Raw genomic sequence first — 14,485 nt, 5'->3', positions numbered from 1 at the left:
AAACAGTTGCAACAGTCCTCCATTCTACCACCCCAAAATAGGATTATTGTCACTCCCACAGAGTCAACAGCATCACTTCTGCATACTGCAATTCTGCCAGCAATGTAGAGATGTACTGAAATGGCCCCTCCCCCAATCCGTGCCGTGTTCCGCAACTGGGTAGTTGGACCACGCCCAGGTAGCCAGCAGGGGATGCTCGTTATTCTTGAGCCGAGAGAGACCCAATTTAGCCCTCCCTAACCCAGTGGGGCTGGCCAATTGTGCACCACCACTGAGCACTTCCAGTCATAATCGGCAAATTACATGAGCTGGGATCGATCCGGCGACCCACATTTCATAAAAACCAAGAGCCTTTCTACATTCTCTCTCCTTTTTAAAATAAAAACGAAGATTTTACAGTTTAATAATACAAATATTTTATTACCCATTTTATTTTATCCAATTTGTTTTAATTTACACATTGCATTTACTGTATTTAATGGTAGAAAAATGCCTTAAATTATGTATAGTGGCTAAAATAGAGATGTATTGTTCTGGGCCCGGGGGAGGGTATTAAAATGTACACCTGATTTGGAGTTTAAGTGGCAGGAACTTGCTAAGAATATCTAATCGTATCACTTACCAATTTATTTACATTTTCATTAATAATTGACATTAGTTTAATATAAAATGAATTTATTAAGAACTGCAGAGGAACATTGGTTAATTGAAAACATAAGGCCATAGCTCGGCACATTTTAATAACAAAATATAGCTGTTGTTTATGTCATACACCAAAAACAGTCATATACGAGAACGTAGATGCTTTTTAAAGATGTGATGCAATGAAAACACACTTCCTAAAAGGTGTACAAAGAAACACCTCGGCATGAAAACCACATAGTTTAGTTACATGGAGTAAAAAAGTCCCATGTATGTTGATTAACTCCAATCCTATGTTCTAGATATATATATAATATATATAATGATATAAAGTAGTTTTGGAGCTCAAAATGTCAAGATGGAAAACTGTTTAAAGTTACTAATATACAACAATTTTACATAATTCTATCTGAACTTCTCTGTTTTTGACATCAAATTAATCGTTAGGTTGTTCTGAACAAAACAAGCCTATTTGTAAAGAAATCCGATCGAAACTGAGTGACCTGTGACCGTCTGAATAAGACAACCCCCCCGGAGCAGACTACGCGTTTATCCCCCAGGCTCTGAATGACAGCGGGTGACATGGAAAATGTAAATCAGATGTGTTTGACCTGGTAGCCAAGAGAATAAGCTTTCAAACGTTGTGCGCATTGTAGGAATACAGTGTAACTTCTACACACAGGAGCTGCACGTAACACTGCAAAATAATGCTTAAGAGGGTGTAGAGCGTGTAGTAACAGTATAACTCTGAAGTGTACAATATTATTCCGTTTTTGGTATCCTAAACTTTTTTTTTTAACCTCTGGCAGTTTCTGCTTACCTTTGTACCATTTCAGGTTATTCACTGGACTTGAACTGCTTAAAAAACATGAAAAATAGGGGTGTTCTAAAAATAATGACCGGTAGTGTAGCTCCTGAGGAACTGTTCCACATACACTGATCCCTCTTATATTACCCTCTTATATTTTGAAGTGTTGATTGTGGATTGAGTTGCAGACCCAAACTTGTACAGTCACATATTATGCTAAATTGTGATTTTGATCATCAAGTATAAAAGGTTTCTCAAATATGAGCAGTGCATTGATGAGCATAACTAAGCAGGACAGCTATGGGAGACATGTCTGATACAGCTCCCAGATTTGCCATGCTATACTTCATCAGGATGAGGCACTTTTCATGTGTTTTGAAAGCAACAGTGAGGTGCTAATTAAAATCCACACACTTGATTTGTATCTCCTCTTATTGTTCTCTAAAATGTCACTGACATTTCTGCTTGCCTTGACAGTGATGCGTTCAGATGAATATTTGCTCAAATGGTTGTCCATCCTTGCCTCCTAATCTAACTTAATTCAGCAGCCAGAAATTAATTAATTTACCTGCATTGTCTGTCAGGACTGTAAGTTCCTATCCTACACTTAATCATCCTGACAAGTAACCCATCACACACACACCCCAAAAAAATATAATGTGTGACTAATGGACCATTTCAGACTGCCTATGCCAAGTGTTAAAAACAGGCAGCAAATGTGACTGCTTCTGAAGGTTTCTCCTCCTCAGTTTAGTGTGGAATTAATCTAGGGAGATCAAACTCTAATCAGAAGGATACCAGTGCTTCTTTGATTTAAATCCCTTATGGTGTTCAGTAGGAAATGGGGATGTTTTGACAACAGAATTCTTCAGAAATGAAGAACGCATTGTTTCATACATCTGCAAAAACACAGCAGCATTGCTTAGAGATTTAGCATTACAACATTTCTTGATGAAAAAAAAATATATATATATATATACACTCACCTAAAGGATTATTAGAAACACCTGTTCAATTTCTCATTAATGCAATTATCTAACCAACCAATCACATGGCAGTTGCTTCAATGCATTTAGGGGTGTGGTCCTGGTCAAGACAATCTCCTGAACTCCAAACTGAATGTCTGAATGGGAAAGAAAGGTGATTTAATCAATTTTGAGCGTGGCATGGTTGTTGGTGCCAGACGGGCCGGTCTGAGTATTTCACAATCTGCTCAGTTACTGGGATTTTCACGCACAACCATTTCTAGGGTTTACAAAGAATGGTGTGAAAAGGGAAAAACATCCAGTATGCGGCAGTCCTGTGGGGGCAAAAATGCCTTGTTGATGCTAGAGGTCAGAGGAGAATGGGCCGACTGATTCAAGCTGATAGAAGAGCAACTTTGACTGAAATAACCACTCGTTACAACCGAGGTATGCAGCAAAGCATTTGTGAAGCCACAACACGTACAACCTTGAGGCGGATGGGCTACAACAGCAGAAGACCCCACCGGGTACCACTCATCTCCACTACAAGTAGGAAAAAGAGGCTACAATTTGCACAAGCTCACCAAAATTGGACAGTTGAAGACTGGAAAAATGTTGCCTGGTCTGATGAGTCTCGATTTCTGTTGAGACATTCAGATGGTAGAGTCAGAATTTGGCGTAAACAGAATGAGAACATGGATCCATCATGCCTTGTTACCACTGTGCAGGCTGGTGGTGGAGGTGTAATGGTGTGGGGGATGTTTTCTTGGCACACTTTAGGCCCCTTAGTGCCAATTGGGCATCGTTTAAATGCCACGGCCTACCTGAGCATTGTTTCTGACCATGTCCATCCCTTTATGACCACCATGTACCCATCCTCTGATGGCTACTTCCAGCAGGATAATGCACCATGTCACAAAGGTCGAATCATTTCAAATTGGTTTCTTGAACATGACAATGAGTTCACTGTACTAAACTGGCCCCCACAGTCACCAGATCTCAACCCAATAGAGCATCTTTGGGATGTGGTGGAACGGGAGCTTCGTGCCCTGGATGTGCAACCCACAAATCTCCACCAACTGCAAGATGCTATTCTATCAATATGGGCCAACATTTCTAAAGAATGCTTTCAGCACCTTGTTGAATCAATGCCACGTAGAATTAAGGCAGTTCTGAAGGCGAAAGGGGGTCAAACACAGTATTAGTATGGTGTTCCTAATAATCCTTTAGGTGAGTGTGTGTATATATATATATATATATATATATATATATATATATATATATATATATATATATATATATATATATATATATTTCCCCTTTTCCTTTTCCTCCACATTCTGGAAACACCATTTACTGAGCTCAGCTCACTGTTACATCATGCATGCTTCTTCAGGAAGGATCAATCAAAGTGTGAATCCTCAGGCTTCCACACCATCAAATACATCAAGCCAAGAATGACTACAGCCCATCTATTACAGCAACCAGATTGATCACATTCAAATAAAATAAGCATGTATGCAGCAAAACACCAATCAATGAAATAAATATTTGGTAGCTTAGGCTTGTGGATCATGCTGAGGCTGAGGCTGATGCTTATGAAGAAAGTCTTCATAACCAGGGGTGCAAAAGTTATCATGGGCAAAAAGGACAATCTCACTTAATTTGGGGATGCACATTTGGGTATTTATGGCTTTATATAAAGGCACTGACACATCTATTACAACTCTTAGAACTAAGCTATCTAAGCTAGGATTAACGTCTATACAAAAAAAAAAGTACATAGAAAATCAGTCACAAAAACAGAGGACTGCAGAGGAGTCAAATTGTAATAGGTCAGTTAGGCTACTTTCTTTAAAAAAACTAAACCAAAAAAGCCTTCACTCATAATGGTTGCAGAGATTCCCTACAAATTATTCACTAAAACTTAAAAATATAATAAACTGTTTCCTGCTCCTCAATGATTGTAATCACTCCACACCCAGTAGTTTCATATCAGTGTAATCTAATGTGCTATAAAATGTCACAGGAGACAAGGTGATGTTTCAGGTTAAATATTGCTGTTCATTGTTCAACCTTCTTGTGAAACAGCTCGTCTCACTGTGAGCAGTGAGCTTATAGCCAGTCAAGGGCAGTAAGCTGGTTGGCCTCTTAACGAGTCCCAGTGGACACCGTTCCCTTGCAGATAGCCATCGCACAGCTTAGAAGAAGGTGAGCATCCACCTGCTGGTCAGAGAAAAGACAGAATGGTAGTGGAGAGTTCAGGTGAAAACTCAGCAACACTCAGGCTATCATATCTGTGTGTCTGATTAGCAAATATCAGCACGCACCAATATTTAAAAAAAATGTAATTTCTGTATACCTGTGAAACCTATGAGTCTTTCATTCCATTACAAAATGCTTAGAAAGATTATTCCAGAGTATTTGTGTGAGGATTCACAGAAAATCACTACCATTTAAACAATCTGTAAATTAATGATAACTGTACTTGATCTTGTGGATACCGATGCTTAGAACGCAATGAAAACCCATTAAATTCATAACGAGACTTTAGTGGCGACTCCTATATGTTAACGGGAGATCATATGAGGATGGAAAGTGCTTCCTCCGCAGGAAGGCTTTTTAATAACACAGATGCAAGGTGACAGGCAAAGGATTATTATCATTCATAAAGGAGGAAAAGAAAAAACTTCTGTTACCAGAGATCTTCCTCTGACACTCCACGAAGCATAGCTACTTCATGGGAGCAGTGTGGCAAGTGTCTTGTCACTGAAGCAGACTAATGCTCTTTACAAACTGCCATTTAAACTAGGCCTTCACATATATTAGGATTTGTGATTAACTGTAAATCTACATAAAAATACATGTTAGTCCAACAAAATTCTCCAAAATGTCACCGCTACATGTTAAACAAAGTTTTCTGGATACATTTTTTTATGTTGAATAGCAATGGTAAGATTTAAATAGTTTGCGCATGTGTGATGAGCGAGAAAATCGCGCTGAATGCACAACTCAAATGTTGGCATAATTATAATTATACATTGAAAGACATATCATGGAAGCACCATTGCCATCAACAAAAATGTTTTATGTAGGCTAAATGCACAAAAAACAGGTTGTGGCCTAACATTTTTTATGTTTGTGTCACTGGTCTGAGAAAGATTAGCTCATTAAAGTTCTCTAGACAGATTATCGTAGATTAGATCATTTATTTTAAGCATTTCAATTAAGTGATCAGGATCCCAGCGCGAATTCAGTATATTATCCCGCTTATATTACGCGATAATAATACAATTTAATTGTTTGTTATGAACAGATTTGTGAGGAATTTTTTCGAATCACCAACAAAGACCTTCTGGGAGTCTTCATGGCAGCCGTTGACATGTACACACCTAAGCTCCTGAAAACGTTACAGAGCCAGAAAAGGAGCTTTCGGTCAGGACATGGTTGCGCTCCTAGAAAGACTTGATGAAAGGGTAAGTTCAATGTTTTGATGGTTATATCTATGTTACTTTGGCTGAAAATAAATAGTTTTCATACTTGGCTAGTTGGTTGTTTCTTTTGTATGTTTTTCAAGACGACAGACATTGTTAATCACAGGAGGACTGCTGCTTTGGAAGGCCTGCCTTTCTTCGCGAGAACCCAACCAAGCTATTCAAGAAGTGTAAAGTATGTATCAAAGACTTCAAAAGGCTTAAAGCAGTGGTCTCAAACTCAATTCCTAGAGGGCCACAGCTCTGCAGAGTTTAGCTCCAACCAGCTCCAACTCACACCTGCTTGGAAGTTTCTAGTAATCCTGAAGACCTTGATTAGCTGGATCAGGTGTGTTTGATTAGGGTTGGAGCAAAACTGTGCAGAGCTGTGGCCCTCCAGGAATTGAGTTTGAGACCACTGGGTTAAAGGGTTAGTTCATCCAAAAATGTAAATTCTGTCATCATTTATTCACCCTCATGTCATTTTAAACATGTAAGACTTTCGTTCATCTTCGGAACACAAATGAAGATATCTGTAATGAAATCTCAGAGGTTTCTGTCCCTCTATTGACAGCCTACGCAACTACCACTTTCAAGCCCAAGAAAGGTAGTAAAAACAAGTAAACAAGTAAAAAGTAGCCCATGTGACTCCAGTGGTTTAACCTCAATTTTGTGAAGTGACGCAAATGCTTTATGTGCAAAAAAACAAAAATGACGTCTTTATTCACAAAAAAAAATCCCCAACGCACTTTCACGAGAGCACCATGACGCATGCGTGTTGTGTTGACGAAAGAGTAGATGTTCTCATCCTGCCATCCTGGAAGCACCATTTTGAGAAAACAAACCTAAAGCCACATCAATGTAGAATTTAATAAACAAAGCTTGCATACAGCATCCCTCTTCCACTGCTTTTAAACAGTGCAGCGCTTCCGGGTGAGAACGTCTGCTCTCTTGTCAACACAACACGCATGCGTCATGGTGATCTTGTGGTGATATTTTGAAAATAAAGACGTGATTTTTGTTTTTGTTTTTTACACACAGAGCACTTGCATTGCTTATCAAATTGAGGTTAAAGCACTGGAGTCACATGGGTTACTTTAATGATGTCTTTACTACCTTTCTGGGCCTTGAAAGTGGTAGTTGCATTGGCTGTCAATGGAGGTACCGAAATATCAGCCAGACAGTTGACGACCATTGACGTCCATAGTATTTTTTTTCCTACTATGTAAGTCAATGGTAAATCAACTGTCTGGTTAGCAACATTCTTCAAAATATTTTTTTGTGTTCAACACAAGAAAGAAACTCATACAGGTTTGGAACAACATGAGGGTGTGTAAATGATGACAACATTTTCATTTTTAGGTGAACTATCCCTTAAAGAGTTTCACAACATTTCACTACATTCTTAATACAATTGTTACAATTTGCATGTGCTTTAATAATAAAATAAAAGATAAACTGATAAAGGAATAAGTCCATGTTTGTCATTAGTAAATAGATGTAAAATCACAAAAAAAGGATAGTGTGGTGACATACTTTATTTTACAAATTCATTTTTGTTCCATCCAAGAAACAGAAAAAAATTTATTACCTCAACAACAGTAATTGTTGTTTCAGTTTTCACTATTTTTATTAGCAAAATATGACAATCAACATTGCATGAACGAACACATTTACGTTGGCTACACAAAGTAGCTTTACTGAGAAGTACTGAAAAATTATTGTTGAGACAACTCAAAAGTCTTACTGCATCAAGTTGCCTCATATTTTTACGTTTTCTCAACTATTTATTTTTTACAGTGTGAAAATTGTTCTAAATGAATTACAAATATACATACAAATAAATGTAATGCATTGAATTGTATTTTTCTCTTGTGACCCATACTGTGTGTGTACTGTCCTTACATATCTCTGTCACTGCAGTCTCATCATAGCTTATTAATATTAAGTAGCCTACCTGACAAGATCTGTCACACACTGGAGTATTTTATTAAAATGCCATACACTGCATTTCTCTTGTAAGGCAGAACACCTCGCAAGTGTACATGTGTATGGAAACAAACAGCAATATGTGTTAACTGCCAGTTGCCCCTGTATGTTCACTGAGGTGCACATCTGTGGGGTTATCTTTCAAGTAGGAAGCACTCCCCATGGGGGAGAGGTTTCTGTGAACTTCTGTACATAACCTGATCGAAAACGTCACTCTATCAAAGCTGCCATTGGCCCCTGTGCATGTCACTCAACCAGGGCACTTCCCACTTCCTGTTTGCATACAAGGTGACGCCTGCACAGGAACATCCTCTTTTGCCTCTTCACTGGACCTAAGACATGAGACTCTCTGTGCTCTGTATTTGCAATTGCTATCACAAACCTTGTGGTTTCGGTTGGCTGGCTTCACTTATAGTGTTGTTCACCACCGTTTCGCTACATCGCTCTGTCTTGTGTATGTGCATTCATTATATTTATAGCTAATACCGTTTCTGTTCTGTCCGGGTCTCAGTTTCAGTATCGGTTTCAAAAAGAGTTTAAAAATAAATAGTCGTGTTAATATAGTGCTTTATATAATCCGACTGCTTGCTGTGTTGGTTTATGTCCACAGGACCTTTTTCCTTCACAGCAAGAGCGCCAGCAGTGGCAGTAAATCCGAGGCCAAGCCGCCTAGCCGAAACCTCGGTCTGTTGTAAGAGATCTCGCCCACGTGAGGTGTTCCTCGGCCTCAGTTCTAGGCCCCACTTCGGCTGGTGGCCTACTACCCTCGGCCACTGGACCCCGAACCCCAGTGTCCTCTGAAACCCCGAAACACGGTGTGGTTAAACCTACGGGGCCTAAATGGCGCTGGTATCTCACACTCCGGTGTTTGGCAGCAAGGTATTGGTGCGATTTGTTGTGCAGTTGCCCCCGTGTTGAACCTAGCATAGCGTTGCCGAATGGAGACGGAACTCATTCAAAGCATGAAGAGCTAGCCGAGATAACCCCACAAAGGTGCACCTCATTGGACATATAGAGGTAACTGGCAGTTTGTGTAAAAAGCACTTCTAATTAACAAATATTTCAGTTTGCTTCCACATAAGTATACACTTCTGTGTTCTGCCTCCAGCTGCACCTGCTGCTACTACTGTGCCTGCTGTGGTGGCTGCTCCTGCGAGCGCCGCTCTGGCCGCACACCCCCACGCAGCCAGCAGACCGCTGAGGGAGAATGATGGAGTGGCACCCCTGGGCCCCCTCCTCCTCTTCCTCACTGCTGCTGGCTCCCTCCCCACCAAGGCGTTGGCGCAGGAGGTCCAGCTCCACTGACAGGCAGTGAGACATGGCCATCCTTGAGCAACTGGGTGCTCCTTGGTAGCTCTGGCTGTCACAGGCGAGGCGGGTGCCTGATATGGAGAGGACCTGCCTCATGGATGCACCCATATCGCCAGGCTTTACTGGCCTTGCTATGTTATGCGGTGGGCCTAAGAGTTGTCCTCTATAGCCATGTTTTGTACATGGTTTTAGACAGTTGCCAGTAAGAATGTGAAAAAGGAAGCGTGCCCAAGCGTTGCAAGGTCACGCTGGAGTCCTAGCTCCTGGCAAAAGAGGAAGTTCCTGCGCAGGAGTTACCTTTTATACGAACAGGAAGTGGGAAGGGACCTGTTTGAGTGATGGGCACAGCTTTGATAGAGTGACGTGTCAATCAGGTTCCTCTGGAAGTGTGCAGAAAACCCCTCCCCCTTGGGGAGTGCTTCCTTTTTCAGATAACCGGGGTTGCATTCGCATCCTATAATTTTTCTATCCCAGGCTTTATGCTATTGTGAAAGAGTCTGGAACTTACTTTGGACAGGAAAATCATCTTACAGCAGGGGTACTAAATTAGATAAACCCATGGGTCATTTTGTGAATTTTATGACAGGGGGCAGGCTGTGCACAGAAGGTTGACAAAAAAATAGAAACTCACACTTAACTTTAACAATATATAGCTTGTTGGTTACAAATGTAGTAGTAATAGTGTTTGTAATTTAACTGAGTTAATTACATTGTCTATACAATATAAATGTTTCCTTTGTTTGTGTCAATCTAATATGAGAGGTGGCATGGTCTATCTCTGGCCAGCTTTGTGAAGACTGGTTTGTAGGTGGTTAGGGCAAGGCGCAGGCACTGCTGGGGATGCTCATCTGTGACACGATTGTGGCATTGGTGTTTTATAATGTTTCAACCCAGTCTCACAAGAGAAACGTCAACAGGCTGGCATTTAGGCACTGCTGTTATCTGCTGGAAACATGTCATCTGGGTAACGTTTTCAATTTCAAGCACAATGCCTTGCCGCTGTTGCTAACACAGGGATGGAATAAATGCGGCAATAGAAAGCTACATGAACCTACCAAACACAATAATAATGCTATTTCTTCAATATTCTAGCAATAAGGGTAATTATTTAATTATGTATTTTTTAATAATTATATTCAAATGCAAGATTATGCCATGCCAATCAACAAATATTATATTATGATGATGATGATGATGATAATGATATTTGGCAGGTACATATTGTAGCCTAATATTACCACATATGAGGCTATATATAGCTACCTGATTATATTTTATGCAATAAAAATGTACATTGGAATAATGAAAACACAAAGGAAATGCAATACGTACAGCTGTAATGCCAGTATTTTTTCAATGCGAAATGTAAATATATAAAATGGAATTTTACTTATATTCCACTGTTTGATGAAAATCTTAGGGCCGATCGCCTGCTTCCATAACATTCTCAAACTCCGGTATTATCTTTTCCTGGTTTCTTGTTTAAAATAAATCAACCTGTCACAAGCTTTCTTACGTCTGATTCGTTACTTGCCTTTAGGAGGCGGGACATACATGACGCGGCTGATTGGGTAATTTACTCGCAATTCCAGATCTCTGGGCTGTGTCTGTGCTTAATCCTGCCTTCAAGGAGTAAATTACCCAATCAGACCCAATAAGACAAGGCAGAGAGCTTCTGAATTTAATAAATATAATCGCTTTTATTTTTTAATAAATATTTTATGTCACCTAGCGGGCCATTCTGAAAGCATTCATAGGGCCAGCTATTGAGTACCACAGTCTTAGTCTGCCTTATAAATAGTCTAAAATAATAACAGACAACAATAGCCACTTTGTTAATTGTTATTCAAAGCATGTGTTTTTGTTTTTGTTTTTTGTTTTTAAATTGGGGAAATATCTGAAGTGATGGCTTAATGCCTGGTCGTAATCTAAAGGAATATTAATGTCTTCCAGGTGTCATAAAATTCACAAAATGGACAATCACGATACCAGAAACGTACTTCTACACAGGTGCGCTTTGCTAATTACTGCAAAGATAATATTTTGGTGGAAGGTACTGTAGTTGCAGTCTCAAACTTGCTTTAGCTTCCCCAAAGTGTGAACTTTCAGACAAGCCATGCCTGCTATGTACAGAGGAGAGCCAGAAGGCAGTAAAATTAGAACTACAACATATTGACCAGGGACAGGCTTTTATTCATAAGTGTGAAATTAAATATGATTACAAATGCTAAATCTCTAATCCCACCCCAGGCAGCAATTCAAGGCATTTCCCCTTTCATTGCACACCCTTGCCTGTTCTTCCGTTTGTTTTTTGGTTTGTTCATTTTAATTTACAGTCTGCAAGTCAGCAGGAAAGATCGGGTCTGTAAATCATATTTCAAAGTAAAGGCTCCACTCCCAAACTTTCATTTCAAATCCTTACAAAATGAAAACAAGTTTTATTCAAATTTCCAATTTGCCATTATAAAATGTAATATTTTTCAAACAGATGTTATCATCTGAAAGTGATTAATTTTCATGTAATTTAAGAAAAAGGATTGAAAAACAGACAAAGGCAAAATATTAACATGATGTATACTTTATTTAATCTGTATTTTCTGTTTGGCTTTGTGTTGGAAACATGTAAACCTCATTGAATTTATCCACATAAATGTCACATCGACAATCAGACTCCCCAAAGACAATGACAAGATCAAGATCTGCAAGAGTGCATCAAGAATCTCTCTCTCCAAAACTGTTTACAGCAACACTTGAAGTGTTCAAGACTTTGGACTGGGAAGGAATCAAGAAAAGTAATTTGAGTAACTTATGATTTTCAGATGACATGACAGATGTAATCTTGCCAAAACCTCAGAAGGCCTACAGCTTAAAATTCAGGAACTCTAAACTGCAAGTATGAAATCAGGTCTCAAAATAAACTAAAGACAAAATACATGTTCAACAGCTTTGTAGAAATTAAGAACACTAAATTAGATCAAAAGATATTTGAAGAAGTCAACAGTTTTGTCTACCTTGGCCAACAACAGTACATATGGAAAAATTACGGAAGTATAAAAATGGGATGCATTTGGGAGAAAAGCACAATATTGAAAGGAAATCTGCCCATTTGCCCAAGAGAAAAGTATTTGAGCAATGTGTACTACCAGTGCTCACCTATGACTCTGAAACCTGGTCATTAAACTCCAAAAACACAAAGATGCAACAAACCAAGGTATGTGACATAATTGAAAAGTTATGTTAAAATGGCAACAGGATGGAAATATTGCAAGAAGAGCAGATCAGAATTGCACTAGAGAAGCTGTAGAATTGGAATTGCAAAATACCTAGAATATAAGATCAGGAGTTGGCTGGAGAAACATCTGAAACAAATGGAAACATCTTGGGGAGGCATTCAACCAGCAGTGGATCAACAAAGGCTGCTGCTGCTGCTGATATACATATTGTTTAATTGGCCCTCCATGTAGGCATTCTTCATATCTAGCATTTACATCTTTAAATATTTTAACAGCTCCTGATTGTTTCGGAACAATCACATCAACTGACACAGCAGGACCAAGTGAAAGTTCGGATCTCTGATCTTTCCAGCTATCGAACAAAAGATGCTGATTGCGTTAAATGTGCTGTAAGCAGTACCACTGTCCCTTGGAGAATTTTGTTTTAGTAGGATAATTTCCTTTCTTTTGTCAGATTGCTCTGAACTGCATTACTTATTGTAATTAGAGAGGAAACAAAGACAATTCCTTGACTGGAGAACTAGAACTTCAATTTAAAATAAATAAATATGGAAATTAAGTGTATTTTACTTGATTTTATTTTACATCTAAATGTAATGTATCTTGATTCTACAAATACATTGAGGGCATATATAGAAAATCTTCTTTATTTATTAGATAAGTAAACTGCATTATTGTATATTCATTCATTTAAATTGTTTAATGAGATGAAATTAACATTTATATTACTGTTCATTTCAGGATGAACATTGCCATTAGTGGACAAATTAAGGTGTCAGGTTTGGAGAAGTGATTTGGAGCTAGGGAAAACCTCACTAAAGAAGATGACTGCTCACATTCCTGGAGGGAAGGAGCTATGATGATACACTACAGCTATTTTCCTGATTAATCAAATCATTCTCTTTGCCATCTCTACAGCATTGGCTTCATTTCTTGTTTTAGTCCTTTTCGAGTGATTGCAGTGACCTGTATTTCCAGGTTTTTGTAATCTTTGATGATTTATCAAGTCACAAAGCTTTACTCCTCCACAATATTTGTAATCTTCTTTGTTTACTCGTCATGTCTTGTCTGAAACATTCAAAACTAAATTGCTATTGATACGGATATACAAGAAGCTTGCTTATTGTTCTTGGGGCAAATTATACCCTGCCAAGAAAAAAAAAAAAACGTGGCAGGACCCCACTTTCACAGGAAGCTGCGCTGATTTACAGGATTCTGCTGATTCAAGACCCACAGAGCGAAGTGTTTGTGTTGACTCAACCAGGGGCAAAAGTACAGGCAATAGATTTTTTAGATTAGATATTGTACTTTTTTTTTTTAAACAATAGTTCGAATCCTGTTTACGGTTGTCAGAGCTGAAATTCAAATTAACAGCTGAGTAAGCTACACTTACTAACAGCAAAGTAATCCAAACCAGGCAACATCTCTGAATCAGCAGTAAGGGAATGTAATGTGCATAGTAAGTAGTCTAACTGCACAATTATCAACATGGTGAAATTTAGTTCAATGTTGCTATAAAATGCACATCAACTTTCGAAAGCACTTCCACAAAATAAACATTCAAGAAAAAATTATGATCAAATGATCACCACAGAAGTAGGCTCCTTTGTATAAAAACAATCAACAGATTGGATATAGTTCCATTCAGTCATCATTTTTTTTAATGAAATACCACAAACAGAATAGTGAAAAACAGATTTTTAATTGTGAGAGGAAAATCAGTTTTATTAGAAACCATTCTCTCTGTTGCTAAGCAAATATGCAATTTTGTATTTTTTTATTTATTTAATGTATTGTGTACAGGCAGCATATCAATAATAAGAATAACCATTTGAATATGATTAGTGTGTAGAATAAGACAAGATTGCTTTTTTTCTTTTTCAGCTGGAAAGAAACTGTCTTCTCAACACAGCCACAGCCACATTATTTTTAGCATGGTTATTAATTACCAGGAAATAACCAGAGAAAAAAACAACTCAGTGTTATGGATGGGCAATATATATATACACACACACCACACACATACATACATACATACATACATACATACACATCTTCATTGTT

At 38.5% G+C, this 14,485-nt stretch overlaps 1 protein-coding gene across 2 annotated transcripts in view; it reads right to left on the bottom strand.

Moving 5' to 3' along the window:
* The window catches only part of mtus2a (microtubule associated tumor suppressor candidate 2a), a 194,484-nt gene that overhangs the window by 133,482 nt on the left and 46,517 nt on the right, over positions 1-14,485 (bottom strand). The window lies entirely within an intron of this gene.

Source organism: Amia ocellicauda, chromosome 3 (genome assembly GCF_036373705.1).
Source record: "Amia ocellicauda isolate fAmiCal2 chromosome 3, fAmiCal2.hap1, whole genome shotgun sequence".
NCBI classification, from domain to species: Eukaryota; Metazoa; Chordata; class Actinopteri; order Amiiformes; family Amiidae; genus Amia; species Amia ocellicauda.
The sequence above is the reverse complement of the archived record's forward strand: the minus strand, read 5'-3'. Positions and strand labels throughout refer to the sequence as shown.